The 15574-nt window shown below is 40.6% G+C and overlaps 1 protein-coding gene across 1 annotated transcript in view; it reads right to left on the minus strand.

Annotated features, from left to right (window-relative positions):
- The window catches only part of LOC147691767 (solute carrier family 22 member 6-A-like), a 645113-nt gene that overhangs the window by 166016 nt on the left and 463523 nt on the right, over positions 1 to 15574 (minus strand). The window lies entirely within an intron of this gene.

Genomic DNA, 15574 nt, shown 5'->3' on the forward strand with positions numbered 1-15574 from the left:
GGCATTGCCAAGCTGGGCTATGTGCCACCTTGCAGAGAATTGATTTGAGAGTCCCCTGGTCAGTGGAACTGGCTGCTGGATTGAAAAAGATGCTACCATATAACACCATGAGACCAGCACATTAGACTCCACTCCTAATCTTCTCTCGTATAAGTTACTGTAATTTAGTACTTTGAATCCAGGTATGAGCACTAAGGCTACCATTTCCAAAGTACATTAGCTTAAATGGAGCCCATGATTAAAGCATTGAGTCCTTGGTGAGACAGTTGTATAGGGGATCATAGTCAATAGTATCCACAGAAGGATAGGAGATGAGGCCCCAGTGGGGCTAGAAAAAGAGGATTTCAGGATAGTTCCACCCTGCCCCATTTCCTTACTACTTTTTTTCCGGGACTCAGCTTCAAGACAATTCCCAAGATGGTAGCCAACACTTCCTGGTTGAAGTGTTGGCAGCCAATCAAAATTTAGTAGAATCCACGAGTCAGCTGCAAGGAATCGCGTCGCCAGGTATCTATAGTTTATAAAATGTAATTTCTCTGAAACCACTGAACGAATTTACACGAAATTACAAAGAGCATACTTTCTGGGCCAACATCTAGCTTTCTGCCAAATTTGGTGTCATTCCGTTCAGCAGTTTGGGCTGTAGTCGTGTTAAAAAAACACTTGAAAATCCTCATCGACAAAACATGGGTAAAACACGTTTTGGAACCCCCTGCTTTTTTCTTGGCCCCCACTTAACGGATCACCACAAAACTTTCAACACAGCAGCTGAACCAAACAGGGGAAGTGTTGTGAACATTTTGTGGAGATTCGTCAAGCAGCGCCAATGTTATTGGCAAAACAAAAAACGTTATATCTATCTCTCAATCTATATATCTATGTATGTATGTATGTATTGACATATAGTTATGGTGAGTACATTTGTATCAGAGTTTTTTAATGAATTTTATAACAACATTTGTATCCTTTTTATTTGGATTATTGTACCAAATTTTAAGTAATTCTCTCTTCACTTGCACTTTGAGAATGTAGCACTTGCATTTTCTGAAACCAGCACCGAATGGTGGCATTTTTCCATCTATGTGCGTATTAAGGTTGTTATTCTATTATTATGTTCTCTTGTAGTGTAGTTCCTATTTTCCCAATAGGCCCTGCGCATTGGAATAACATAAACAGTAGTATTGACGTAGAAGTGTGGATCTTCCACTGACTATGCTAAACTTAATTGGGTTTGTTACCAACTAGCTCAGAGGTCACCGGAAACTTTCTTGACTGAATAGGAAGTGATCAGCTTCCCTGGTACAGACAAGAAGGGATTCAGTTTTCCAACAACCGAATAAACATGACAACTTTGCTCCTTAGAATAAGAGTCAATCTCTAGAGTCGTGTGAAACAATAGACAGTTATTTTACTCAGTCAGTTTTGTGCAGATTACTTTCACCAAAGTGCAGAGAATAGAGAGACAGGCGTTTTCAATAAAAAGGTATTATTTATTGAACAGTCTTTCTTCTCGTGCAAGAGAAATGAATGGCCACAATTGCAAGACTAGTTATTATAAAAAGTGCGTACAGTAAAATGAGGATTGCGAAATAATACTGTAAAAGCATTGATATGGTTTCTTAGCCATACAATGGTTTAAAATGAATTAAATATAAACATTCATATATACATTTAGCTAACGCACTCAACTGGTGCTTCTAACTACGCCTACCCCAGTGTACCTGACCTAAGCCTAATACTTGGGAGGGAGTAAGTAAGTAGCAGTTTTAGTTAAGTTGGTTTTGCCAAGGTTTGCTTCAAGAATTCTCTCTAAGGGTTTAGTCAACACCATACCTCTGGAATAGAATGTTGGAGGTCTTGTATCTCCTTCCAGGACTCGATATCCCAGTCACTCACAAGAGTAGGCTGGAAACGCCGGAGCTGGATTTTCTCGGCAGGAGAAAAGACAGCGTCTCTCTCAGTGCGTTGAGGAGGAGGAGGGGCAGCGTCCGTGGGCAGCTTGTATCTGCTGGGCTCTGCAGGGGACAGCTGTTCTGCTCCTATGTTCACCACACCATCGATATCATCGATGTCATTGAGGCAGCGTTTGCTTAAGGCAACGTTGGTAATATTTATACCTGAAAGGTGCCTTGTTTGAAGTAAGTTTTTGGACATAAGACGTCAATAAAGATGTCACTAGGAAGTGATCGTCTCTCAGTGCTTATTAGAGTTCTATTACTAATCAAAACATAGCAAGCGGGGCTTTCCCAGGTTTCTGAGTTTTTATCTTGTTGAAGAACTCGGAGTGTAATCTAGGAATCTTAGATAGTGGCTTCTGCTGTGTCATTTGCTCTAATGAGCTGCAGAGGAAGCTGCAGAGGAAGAGATTCTGAAATGTGGCTCTGATCGTGTTAGGCCAGAGACGAGTTTCTGAAATATCACTCTTGATCGTTTATGCCATTATAGGGGAACAGATGGATTATAGCCGTATAGGGGCATAAGGTCACACTATTGATCGGGGTCCTAGATTAGAACGCGACACCCACTCCACGAATTTATGTCCATCAATTTACTAAAAACTATAGCAAAAGATGCATGTGTAACATTACCCACCCCAAAATAAATATTTGCATTTGAAATGGCGTATTTGAAATACATGGATGTACTGTACGTCTTTAAGCATAGAAATCATTCAAAATTATAGCATATGTAATCAGTGAACGATTTTACTAAAAAATTACACATGAAATATCTCTGAATACAGAAAAGAAAGGCGAGATAATTTCATCACATATAAATGCAATTGCTGTAACATTTGCTAGAGGCTGATGTAAAGTTATTATGTCTCTAGAATTACCTAAAAATAGAAGCTTCTGTTCTTTATGAATAGGTTTACTTTAAGCAAAGAATTTTTTGTGCCAGAAAAAAGGTAAATATTTTTGAAAAGTGTTCAATTCCCCAAAATGTTTTGGGGTGAACGGGGGAATAGAGTTCCAACGCTTTTAAGCAGTTTTTGTTGATCAAAACTGAAGGCCGAATTCAGAGTTCATGGGAACGCTGTGTGTCGGAATGCTTTTCTAAAGTTATTGTTTCTGTTCAGGGGAGAACATCATATCAGACAGGCTCTCAAAAAATTGGTCTACAAAATCAGGTGACAGTTCGACCAAGTTCAATAGTGCTGTAACTTGGCAGGTGTGAGAATGATTGCTATCATCAAAGTCTGGATCAGCAATGCTCACAGAAGGTCGTACCTGGGTGATGTTGCTTTTATTTCTCGCTCCACTGTCACCATCTAGTCGTAGCACAGGAGTCTCAACGAATGCCGTCATCAGGATTGGTAGCCGCTGGGGACAACACAATGCGTGAGCCGTTATAGGACTTAGCAAAGTATCGATATCCATTGGTACTGCTGATGGAAGTGCAAGACAGATGTCCAACACGCACTCATCTCCGCATAGCATACATCGAAGCACAGGTAAGATGCAGGTCTGCCATATCGGTCTGAATGAAAGAAACCAGGTCATGTTCAGATCTCTCAGCCTGGCCAACCCTAGGACTCTAGTTATTCGGTCCCGGTTGCGTATTGCTAGGATCGTTTCTTCCATCCTTGTAGGAGTCATGTCTGAGCTTTGGCTTGCCATATCGGAGCAGGAGGGTCAATAATAAAATGCCTGCTACTAGTCCCAAAAATAGGGGTATGCCGCCAAAGACTGAATGGACAAAATTAGGAATGATTCGTAGAATTGCTTTGAATGGTGTTAACAGTCTCGTAAAAATCGTCTTAAATATGCCTGGGATGCCTGTGGCACTAGACATGTTAAGGAGTTGGCTAAGCATTTCTGTGAAATGCACGGGGCAATTTGTTGATAAAAGGTCATGAATCTCTGATGTTGTCCTTGCAACTAGGAGATCATACGTCTCTTTTGATGACGTGATGGGCACTGTTGTCCGCAAAAGCACAGACTTCATTCTGCTTAAAGTATCAATTTGTATAGAAGAGAAATTCAAACGAGGCCATATGGGAGTCTCAGTGTCTCCAGGGCCGTTTGGAAACAATGCTTGCATACAGCATTTGACCATGGAAGTTACGCTTACGAGATATGCTTTCCCTGGCAAAAGGCCACAACAGCTGCGATCTGTTCTTAGAATGTAACTCCCGTTCGAGAGCTGCTTAAAGAAAGGCTCTATCTGCGTTGCAGGTGTGACATGTTGGTGGCATGAAAGGTTGTTAGAATTTCCTTCACAGGCTCCGTGTAAATTAATACCCTGGCACAAAAGTATACCGCTTAGTGAAGGTTTACAGTTTTCACCACTAAGAAATACATTTTTGTTGCTGTCACTATAGCATGTGTGTGTATGGTAATTTCCATGCTGACTCAATGTATCCTTTACCCAATCGTTCATACTGGCCAGTAGGTATGTATTCAAGGCAATTTTTAAATCGGAAAGTTGTTATCGGAATTGTGATAATCCTGTGTATTATCCATTCAATGACAGGACTTTCTGACATTGTCAAAGGTAATCTCTCAAGTTTTTCAATGCTCAGGATTGTTTAGTCTGCTCCTTTCTGTGCCAAGCTAATTTGTTTATCAGTAAGGTTAAAGATGGAAAACAATGACGTTGTGTTGATTAAATGCCAAGGCACATAGCCTAAACGAAGATTTTGCAGCGTCCAGCCTAACTGTACAATAGAACGCAATTCTGACTGGCCATGCTGTAACATTAGCAAGTCTTTGTCTATTATATCTATGGCAGATGATACAATACTGTCCAGTGAATATATTCTGGAAGACAGAGTCATTAACCCATTGTCCACTACAGAAAGTGATTTTTCCAAATTAATACGATCAATTTCTTGTATTTTTTCAGCTGTTTCAATTTGTGTGACTTTCCAAGCCTCGTTGTATGCTGCATAGATGCTGGCCGCTATGAAGCGCTTTTGACGCTGTTTGCGTGGTCCCAGAATTAAATCGCGCAAATCAGCACCATCTTTAAGTAAAGATATGTGTTGCTTAATTTCAGCCAGTGTGGATGATTCTAGCCATTCAAGGCACAGCTTCCCTACACTGTATGTTGTTACTATCCCTGGATGTTGTCTCTTGGAGTATCTAGGGTCTGGTCTGGTCATTTTTAACCCCTGTGTTTAATTCAGGAATCTATCTTGACAGTTGTTTGTGTCAGTAGGCCAGATTAACCACTTTTTCCAATCAGGATGTGTTCTGTTTAGATGTAAAAATACGTCTATTTCAATATCTGTTGTTGCATTATCAGGTATTGGCTTTGGAATCGACGGTTTGTTAAGGTCTTTGATCTTAGCTAGGCCAAGACAGGTTGTTTGTTGAATTGTTTCATTTAAAAACATTATTTGCTCTGGGATCATGCAGGCTCGAAATAATGCTTCTAGGCCTTGTACCTGCCAATCTTTTGTACCCCAGATTGTTTTTGTTTCAATGTTATTTTTCCAATATTCAAAACCAAATGTCATCATTATTTCATAAAATGTTTCTGAATATATCAATTTAGTATTTGTCAGCATTGTTTTCAATCCTGTTTTATCTAAATAATCATGTTCTGTGAATATTGCTAACATTACTAAATCAGATATCATATTATTAATACTTTCAAAGTCCCAATCATCAGAGAATGTACTAGGTTTTACAAAGTCACTTAAGGAAACCTTGAATTGATGAGGATATTTCAGGATTTCGACCGGACCATATATTTCATAGTCAGTTTTGTCCCATACTACCCCGCCGGGTATTGGAATGGCTGTGACATTTACTGTTGACAGTTCTCTTTTCTTCACTTGGGATGATCTGTGTGGTTTTAGGACTAAGTTGATGTTCTGACTTGCTGTGTCCATTGAACTGTATTTTCCCTCAATGAATTTTCCCAAACAAAGTACCATGATGAGCCAAAGCAGGAGGAAAAATACGCCTAGTCCAAACCAGAACTCTAACCATGGAGAAATAAGGTAAATTTCCTTGAGTTGATGAAAGAGTTCTGTTGCTTTTTCTTTAAAAGTCTTTTTTATTTCTGGCATCACTTTGGGGTTGCTTTGATCCTCAGAAAAGTTATCAAAGTTGATGAAGTAGCCAGAGGCAGTTCTGTCAATTGTTTGGATTGTTCTTTCAATTTGTCTTTCGGTAGCACATTCTGATGCCACATCATTGTAGACTGGTGTTTCTTGACGAACTGTTTCAATCTGTGTTTCAAGAGGCACGAGTTCCATGGCATTATTGCATAGCCCCTCTCTGTGCACTGCAGGCTTATCGAATGTGATTAGTCTTTCAGTTTGAACCTCTTGGATTGTTGCAAGTTTGGGTATTCTGTTGTTTCTCGGGAGTCCACTGGGCCTACTGTTGATTATAGGCCACATGCTTGTGGTTTTACCAGGTCGATTGATACAACTCTGTTTTCTTTTTTACCAGCAAGGGGCGGTAGCACTACTGATCTTGTTCCGTTGATTGCTAAGACAGGTACTGTTTTTCTGTAAGAAGGCCCAAAATCCTTCTTCACTGCTATTTTTTCTCTGACTAGATCCCCAATCTTTGGAATCCAGACAGGCCTTGCTGGGGCTGGTGGTGCCTCGTCAGTGGTAGCTGGCTGTTGCTTTAACTTTATGTTGCTTAAGGATTTTCTTTTTTCATTCAAGTTCTGTAAAACAGCCAAATGGTCTTTGATGTCAAAGTCTGTTTTCTTATCTTTTACCACTGATACCTGACTATCTAAGTCCTGAATGTGCATTCTATTTCCGAACAATAGTTCATATGGGCTGAAACCTTTTAGAGAATTTCTTGGCAAATTGTTAAGACTTAACTGGACACTTTTTAAATGTTTGACCCACCCATCACCCGAACCTAATACCTTTGCTGTTATAGATTGCTTTATGTCCCGTTTTTTTCTTTCTACCACACTGTTCCCTTCGGGGTGTGACGGACAAGAATACCGCAAGCCAACGCCCATGCTGGCCATGGCCTCCTTATAAGCTCTAGAGCTGAAAGCAGGACCCTGGTCAGAATGGAACATGGCAATTGGGTATGTGCCGAAAAAGACTTGCAGATCTTTTATAACCGTTCTGGCGTCAGCCGAGCGCTGGGGCCATATTTTGTAAGTGTGTTTAGCCCCAATGATTAATAGGACGCTGGATGGCATGAAGACAGCATTACGCTGTTTCTAATTGGTAGCCGGGCAACAGACTGGACCAGTTCACTACTACGATCCCTGTCACAATTTGGACAGCTCTTTACATATATTTGATGTTGCACGCTCATTCCTGGCCACCAGTTTACTGATTGTAATTCAGTCAGAGATTCCTTGATCTTTTTGTGCCTTGGACCTTCACCCATGTGTGCGTCTGCTATTAATAACTTTCTCCTGTTCATGTTTGGAATTACCCTATCCCCCACTCCAGGGATTCGAACAAAAGGAACGGAGTTTGCATCAATTACGTATGCATAATTGAGTGGATAGTTCACGGGTAGTGCTGCACAGTCGCCTTTTACGGACGTTTTTACTGCCAGCATGGTTTCCCCGTCTATGTATTTTTCTGAACGCTTTTTTGTGGCTACGGAAGCCGGTTTAGTGGCCTCCGCTGTGGCTGTATTAGCCAATGAATTCCCTGCAACGTGAACGCCATTACGTTGATGACTCAGAGTGTGTATCATGTGAGTCTTTTGTAGTTCTTTCTGTAAAAGAGCTACCTGTTTCCAAAGCATTTTATGCTTTATTGTGGCACCTGTGTCATCTTTGTAATCATTTTCAATCCAGCTCTGAAATTTGTTATTGTAAGAGTTGACGCAAAAATGCGAATCGCACACGATTAGTGTCGGGAATTCACGTTCTGCATTTTCAAGCGCCATCTTTAAACATTTGATTTCAGCTCTCTGAGCCGAACAGTTTCTCACTGATTCAGTTTTTGTTATTTTCGGTCTGAATTTACTGCACAGCCAACGACCTTTAACAATCGCACAGGCTGCATCGTCGGATTTGTTCTCTAAGTTGAAATGCTGTACAAATCTATCTGTATAGATTATACAGGTGTACTGTGGGAGAGGCAGAAGTTCGATTGGCAGAGGATATTCTTCTTCATAAGTCAAATCATTCAGTTTTTCGAATTGCGGGGCAAAATAGTATTTCACATCTTCCACTCCAAGAGAATCTATACACTGTATCCATTTCGGATCCAGTGACACTGTGGGCAGATTTACTGGGCTGAATAACGCCTCGAAGGCGGATTCCGCTGTGAGGATATTGATCCTTCTACCATGTGCTAGTTCTCGTTCATTTGCTAATGCAGTTTCCACTGCTTTCACAGTTTTTTCTGTGGTACTGAATGTTTTTTCCGCTTGTGTGTACAAGTGAGATTTAATTGAAATTGGTACCTTTTCTCCCTCATTAGAGGTCAGGTACGTGAATCTGCATCTTCCTGGGATTACTTTGATTACAAGATTGCGTGTGTTGTCACGTGTATCTAATTTTGTTTATGCTAACATGTCTGTTTGCAGTGATCTCAAAATTTCGGTGTGTTTTTGAGTCCAAGTGATTGGTTTAAAATCAGGTTTAATTAGTCCATAGAGAGGTTTAACCCTCTCCGCATAATTTAGAATTTAAGTTCTACCGAAATTCAGAAAGCCTAGAATCGATTGTAAGTTCTTCAGCGTTTTAGGAGCTTGGAGTACAGCGCACTTCTCTAAGAAGTTGTCCACTAGGCTTTTTCCTTCACTTGACAACTCGTATCCTAAAAATAATACTGTCAGATGGGCAATTCTTGACTTTTTAAAGTTGAGTGTATAACCCTCTGCTGCGAACCCAAGTAGAATGGTGTTCACTCTTTTCAAGTGAGTCTCCAAGTCGTCATCTGTGAGATAGATATCATCTACATAAGATAATGCCTCATCATCATATATTTGTAGCAGCTCTGTTACTCTGACTGAGAATAGTCCGGGGCTGTTCTTGAATCCCTGTGGGAGCCTACAGACATTTTTCTGTAACCCCATTACTGAGAAAGCGGTCAAGTATCTGCTTTCTGGTGCAATGTTTTGACAAAAGAAACCATTTGATATGTCTAATGTCGTTTTATATTTTTTCCTAACTATGTTATTCATTAGTGCAGTACTATGCGAATTTTGTACTGCAAATGTTTTGCAACATGCGTTAAGGTGTCTGTAGTCCAAAACTAGACGATATGAATTGTCTGGTTTGGAGACAGGAAACAAAGGATTGTTCATTTGAGAGGTGCATGTTTCAATCAGCCCCTGGTATTCAAGTTGATCTAAAATCTCCCTGACTTGTTTTTTAGCTTCTTGTTTAATGGGATACTGCCTTTGTGCAGTCGGTTGACTTTTTAACTGGATTTTGTGAGGAGGAGAGTCCTCATCCTATCCTACATGATTTTTATATAATGCTGGTGCCTGGGCTACTGCCCATTTCCTTGCATATATATATTTAGTGTGAATCGGAATGTGATTCGAGAAGGTAGGCATAATCATTTCTTCGCCACAAGGGCACACCCTGACAAACTCTGGGGGCCAATCTTTTTTCAGCTAACAGAATATCATAGCCTTTTGAGAGTTTATCCCAAAATAGACCCCTTATTTTCCTAGTCTTATCACCCTCTATACGCAGTGTTATTTCGTATATCTTATGGGGCTCGCTAACTCTGGTGTTGGCAGTTTCAACCTGAATGTATTCATTCGTGTCCACTGTCTCCAGATGACTCATCAGGATCTTGCGAGCTATGGTGATTTCTGCTGCACTGTCTAGCATTGTCTGTGCCCACTCCCCATTTTCAACTGTGTCCTCAGTATTCTCGGCATGTTCGATTACTCTAATACTGGCTACCTTCTTTATTGGAAATTGAGATTTTTTACTCTGAGCAGGTTCCTTGTCATTGGACTTGGTGTGCTCTCCTGGGTCTGACCGTCCTCTTCTTTCCGATTTCTGCGAAAATGATCGAGAGGGACGTGTATCAATACTTTGATATCTATCAGGCTTCTTCAAATTATCCCTATTTCTAAGGTTATATCTTTTCTCAGAGGGCTCCCACTGGCGAGACTGGTGTTCTCGAGTCGGAGTTCTTTCCCTCCGTCGAGGAGACCTTCCTCTGGACTGGAAAACTTTTTCCTTGGGAGTGGATTGTTTATTTCCATCCCGGCTCTTTTTAGGAGTGTTTGAATTATTTTTAATAAATAATTTTACTAACTCTCTATATGCCTTTGTTAATTCTCTTATTTTAAGTAAGAGTTCTTCACTTGACATTTTATCAATGACTGGAAGTGGTGTGTAGCTGGCTAGAACCGGCCACGTTGCTCCTGGTCTACCTAGTGGACCGAGCCTGGTAATATGATCATTATGTTTTAGGGCGCCTTTAAACCAGAGCAAATGCTCTTGGAATTTTAATGGGATTTCAATCTCCTCGAAAGGAGCGTACTCTTCTGGTGGATCCCCTACTATGTAGTAGTGGAACTCGTGTGTTGCGGCGTTTGCCGCTGGAAATTTTATCCAAGAATAGAATACCTCTGTCTGCCGATATTCGTGTGCCTCTTTCACGAAGACGACTGTGCCACCTTGTGTGGTCAGTCCATTTTCTATAAGTTTTGACGTTATAGATTTTCTTAAATGTGCCGGGATGATTATTGCACCCGGTTCAGTAGTACCGTCGGGACCCTGCTCAGTCGCATTTACTGCGGGTGCAGCGGTTCCGTTTTCTCCTGGCATTGTATAAATGCAAGGTTTGCAGAGCGGGTCTCCAAGGAGACAAAGATTAGGTGCACAATATTTTGGAACACTGTATCCTTCAACGTTGAATAAACCAGAGCTTTACATAGGAATCTCTTCCTACTAAGTTCGGGCGGATTTTAACCTTTCACCCGCTCCAGACGTCTATTGGAGTATTTACGGTAGAAAGTGGTCTGTGTGAAAAATGCACGACTGAGTTACTCTAACGTTTTGCGTTAGTTTTATCGCCTTACCAAACGTTGGGCGCCATGTAGTGTAGTTCCTATTTTCCCAATAGGCCCTGCGCATTGGAATAACATAAACAGTAGTATTGACGTAGAAGTGCAGATCTTCAAGGTCTCCACTGACTATGCTAAACTTGATTGGGTTTGTTACCAACTACCTCAGAGGTCACTGGAAACTTTCTTGACTGAATAGGAAGTGATCAGCTTCCCTGGTACAGACAAGAAGGGATTCAGTTTTCCAACAACCGCATAAACATGAACACTTTGCTCCTTAGAATAAGAGTCAATCTCTAGAGTCGTGTGAAACAATAGACAGTTATTTTACTCAGTCAGTTTTGCGCAGATTACTTTCACCAAAGTGCAGAGAATAGAAAGACGGGCGTTTTCAATAAAAAGGTATTATTTATTGAACAGTCTTTCTTCTCGTGCAAGAGAAATGAATTGCCACAATTGCAAGACTAGTTATTATAAAAAGTGCGTACAGTAAAATGAGGATTGTGAAATAATACTGTAAAAGCATTGATATGGTTTCTTAGCCACACAATGGTTTAAAATGAATAAAATATATACATTCATATATACATTTAGCTAACGTACTCAACTGGTGCTTCTAACTACGCCTACCCCAGTGTACCTGACCTAAGCCTAATACTTGGGAGGGAGTAAGTAAGTAGCAGTTTTAGTTAAGTAGGTTTTGCCAAGGTTTGCTTCTAGAATTCTCTCTAAGGGTTTAGTCAACACCATACCTCTGGAATAGAATGTTGGAGGTCTTGTATCTCCTTCCAGGACTCGATATCCCAGTCACTCGCAAGAGTTGGCTGGAAACGCCGGAGCTGGATTTTCTCGGCAGGAGAAAAGACAGCGTCTCTCTCAGCGCGTCGAGGAGGAGGAGGGACAGCGTCCGTGGGCAGCTTGTATCTGCTGGGCTCTGCAGGGGACAGCTGTTCTGCTCCTATGTTTACCACACCATCGCTATCATCGATGTCATTGAGGCAGCGTTTGCTTAAGGCAACGTTGGTAATATTTATACCTGAAAGGTGCCTTGTTTGCGTACGTTTTTGGACATAAGACGTCAATAAAGATGTCACTAGGAAGTGATCGTCTCTCAGTGCTTATTAGAGTTCTATTACTAATCAAAACATAGCAAGCGGGGCTTTCCCAGGTTGCTGAGTTTTTATCTTGTTGAAGAACTCGGAGTGTAATCTAGGAATCTTAGATAGTGGCTTCTGCTGTGTCATTTGCTCTAATGAGCTGCAGAGGAAGAGATTCTGAAATGTGGCTCTGATCGTGTTAGGCCAGAGACGAGTTTCTGAAATATCACTCTTGATCGTTTATGCCATTATAGGGGAACAAATGGATTATAGCCGTATAGGGGCATAAGGTCACAGTATTGATCGGGGTCCTAGATTAGAACGCGACACTCTGATCAACAGTCATTATGTTTTTGCCTTTTAGTTGTTTTTTAAATACATATACTGCAATTGGGATTTAATCTGTCATGGTTTTCATGAATTTGATATTTTGTTTGCATATGTGCCCCATAGTATGTCTACTATGTCTATCAGCCTTATTCGTTGTGTTCCACTTTGGTTGTTGTTTTAGTTGCACTTTTTAAATGATGGCATTTTGGCAGTAATACTCTGTGCTGTCATTTCATTAAAGCACTTTTCTGAAATTTAAACCCAACTTCTGGTGGTCCGTACCTTGTTTGACCCACTGTATCAATGGTGGGCTAGGATTGTTTTTTTCGTCAAATTCATCTGGATTTGGCTGTCTTCAGATATATGGACCCTCTCTCAAATGGTGGCAGACTGACATGCAGCCAATTTTGCTTTTTTGCACCTTTACTGACCCAGTCTGCCCCTTGCTGTTGTCTGATTACTGAGTCAGAGTGAGCCATTTCCAATGTGTAGCCGCTGGACCCAAGCGGTCGAATTACTTGAGGGGACCGCAGGTCTTCTTGTTTGGAAAGCTTTTCTCTGACCTTTGCCATTTATCTTTTAACTTGCCCTGATACAGAGAGAGGAAAATAGATTCTTGCGATTCCTTATGGGTGTCCCCCAATCTACACCAGCGTTTGCAGTACACATGGAACTGGGGCTGGGGTACATTGGAGATACCCTGTCTATGGCCCCACTTTTGTCATGGATCAGAACCTGGCTAAATCCCAATCTGTCTCTAAATCATGAAATCATTAGGGACTGTATGGGGAGGGACAAAGTAGCAGAGATACGGTGGTTGGCTTTTATTAAATCTACAGCAGGCTATCTAGGTCGACCTGAATTGTACACTAACCCTGAAAGCCTGACAAGAGAAGATAGTAAATGGGTTAAAACACACTTTATAAAAAAGCGAGAAGCGGAAAGGGAAGCGTGTGAAATTATGAAGCCAACTGTAAGGTCACATTATATGTTGATCACGTCAATGTCTATTCAATCATATTTGATGGCTGTTACAAAACCATTCCATCGGTGGCTTCTTACAAAATTCTGCTTTAATCAGGTGCATTTTCTGTTGGGTACTTATGATAAGTGGTGTAAACCTCATGAGAATGTACCATGTAAATGTGACGATTTCTCTGACCAGGATTTACTGCATTTTGTGTTTTTTTGCCCCTTTTTTAAGACTGGCAGGGAAAAATTCATTAAGCCAATACTAAAGAACAAAGGGTTTAAGCAGATAAAACCTGCCTTGCTGTATCTGCAACTCATGGAGTCTCCACTTGTCATGTTCGGGGTAGCCAACTTTTTGACTGCCTCTATTCGTTCCAGACAGAATAGACTTCGGACGACTTCAGCTTTACATTATGTAGATGTTGAGCAGCGCTAGTTGTCTTAAATGATTAGTGTATTAAAAGAACTGCTGAGATCATCATTTTATGGGATTTTGTAAAGTTTGTAAAAATTTCCTCAAATCAGCAATTGTCCCTACCGACCGCCACTGAATTCTGTGTATACACTGAATTTTTATCTTTTTAACTTCTAAATTGTTTTTTAACTAATTATTGTTCTTGTTATTCCAATGTATTTGTATAGCATACTTCTATGATTTTAAACTAATTGAATAAAGTCATTTTGACTCTGACTCTCCTTTAACGAGTTGAGAGATTGTCCGTTGTGGTTTCTTTGGGTGTTTCATTCTATAATGCCAGGTCATAGAAGTGCAATTTTCAGGCATTTGTCATCATGTCTTCCAAGACGAGCGAGAATCCGCAGCTGTAGCTTTATTTTTTAATCTTCCTCAGACTACAAACTAACAGATGGGGCAAACCAACTCTGCAATCAATAATGATGTAAAGAGTCTTTTGAAAACTATTGAGAAATTATTAAAAACCGAGCTCCTCAAATGGTGGGAGAAAAAATCATTAAAGAAATACAAAGAGGCTAATAGAGTGCCAAGAGGGTTCTGGGTACTGATGGCTCCTACATTTCAAGATCCGAACCCTGCAATGCTGAAAGAGTGGGCTGAGAATAATTTGTTAGCCTCTATGAAAATGGTTGCTTTACTCATCAAATATGCTGAGATAGACTGTGAATTGATCCTAAAAGAAATTGACACAACTATTGGTCTCCTTGACGGATTAGGACTTGAACATAAAGACTTAGTGTCAAAAGGGCGAGTTGAAATTGATGCAAGCATTAAAAAACATGAAGAGGTCATCAAAGCCAGAAAGGTGTTCAAGGTCACCAGGGATAAGAACGATTATGAGATTGGTCGTGTCTTCACTTTTGCGAAAAAAATTGACACTGCCAAGAGACAATCACTAGCAAATAAAGTAGTAGCTTTGCAAGCAACATCACAAACTGTCAACGCAGTGGTCAATCTTGACTTTGATGTGAGTTCCCTTACTAGCAACAGTGACTCTGAAGACATTCTGGCTTTCTCCCCTGGTATGTAGGCTACAGGGACTACTAGCCTGACACCGGCAGAAGAGTTGATTTTTTTGCGCCAGGACCAACGCCAAACCCTACTGCCTCGTAATCCCGAATTGAGAACAGGCGAAGAAAGAATCAACGAAGGAGGCAGAGGAGGAGGAGGAAACAGCAACAACTCAAACAGAGGAACTCAAGCCAAAAAGTGGAAGTGGTAAATGGTGATATGGACAATACTATCATCAATCTTACAGATACCATACTTACAGCTTCTGAATTGCAATTGCTTTCTTTGGAGCTCACCTACTGCCGTGAAAGTAATTTCAGTTACAATCTGTTATGTGTGGATATTGTCAAATTGATCCGTCAGTTAAAATTGATCAAATTTCACCAATTGAAAGATTCCACATCAAGCACGAAATCTGATTCTACCCCTGGCATGGTTGATTCGCATTTGCTTGCTGCAGATGTTAGCACTCGCTGGTATTATGATCAATAAACCAGCCAGTAGTCCTTTTCGTCCTCCTTCTAAATTTGCTCCTATCATTCCCAAAGACACCATTGATGGTTTCAGTAATATTGTAATTGAAGACCTCAAAAAACTCAATATCACTATGAATCACAAAACACAACAAACAAAGCACTTACATCATCAATACCTCAACCTTATGAAAAACCTTGGTGATAATCACAAAATCATCATCAATAAGGGTGACAAGGGAGGTAATATTGTTGTTTGGCCAAAGCAACAATATCTGG

This window comes from Lissotriton vulgaris, chromosome 9 (assembly GCF_964263255.1).
Source record: "Lissotriton vulgaris chromosome 9, aLisVul1.2, whole genome shotgun sequence".
Lineage (NCBI taxonomy): Eukaryota > Metazoa > Chordata > Amphibia > Caudata > Salamandridae > Lissotriton > Lissotriton vulgaris.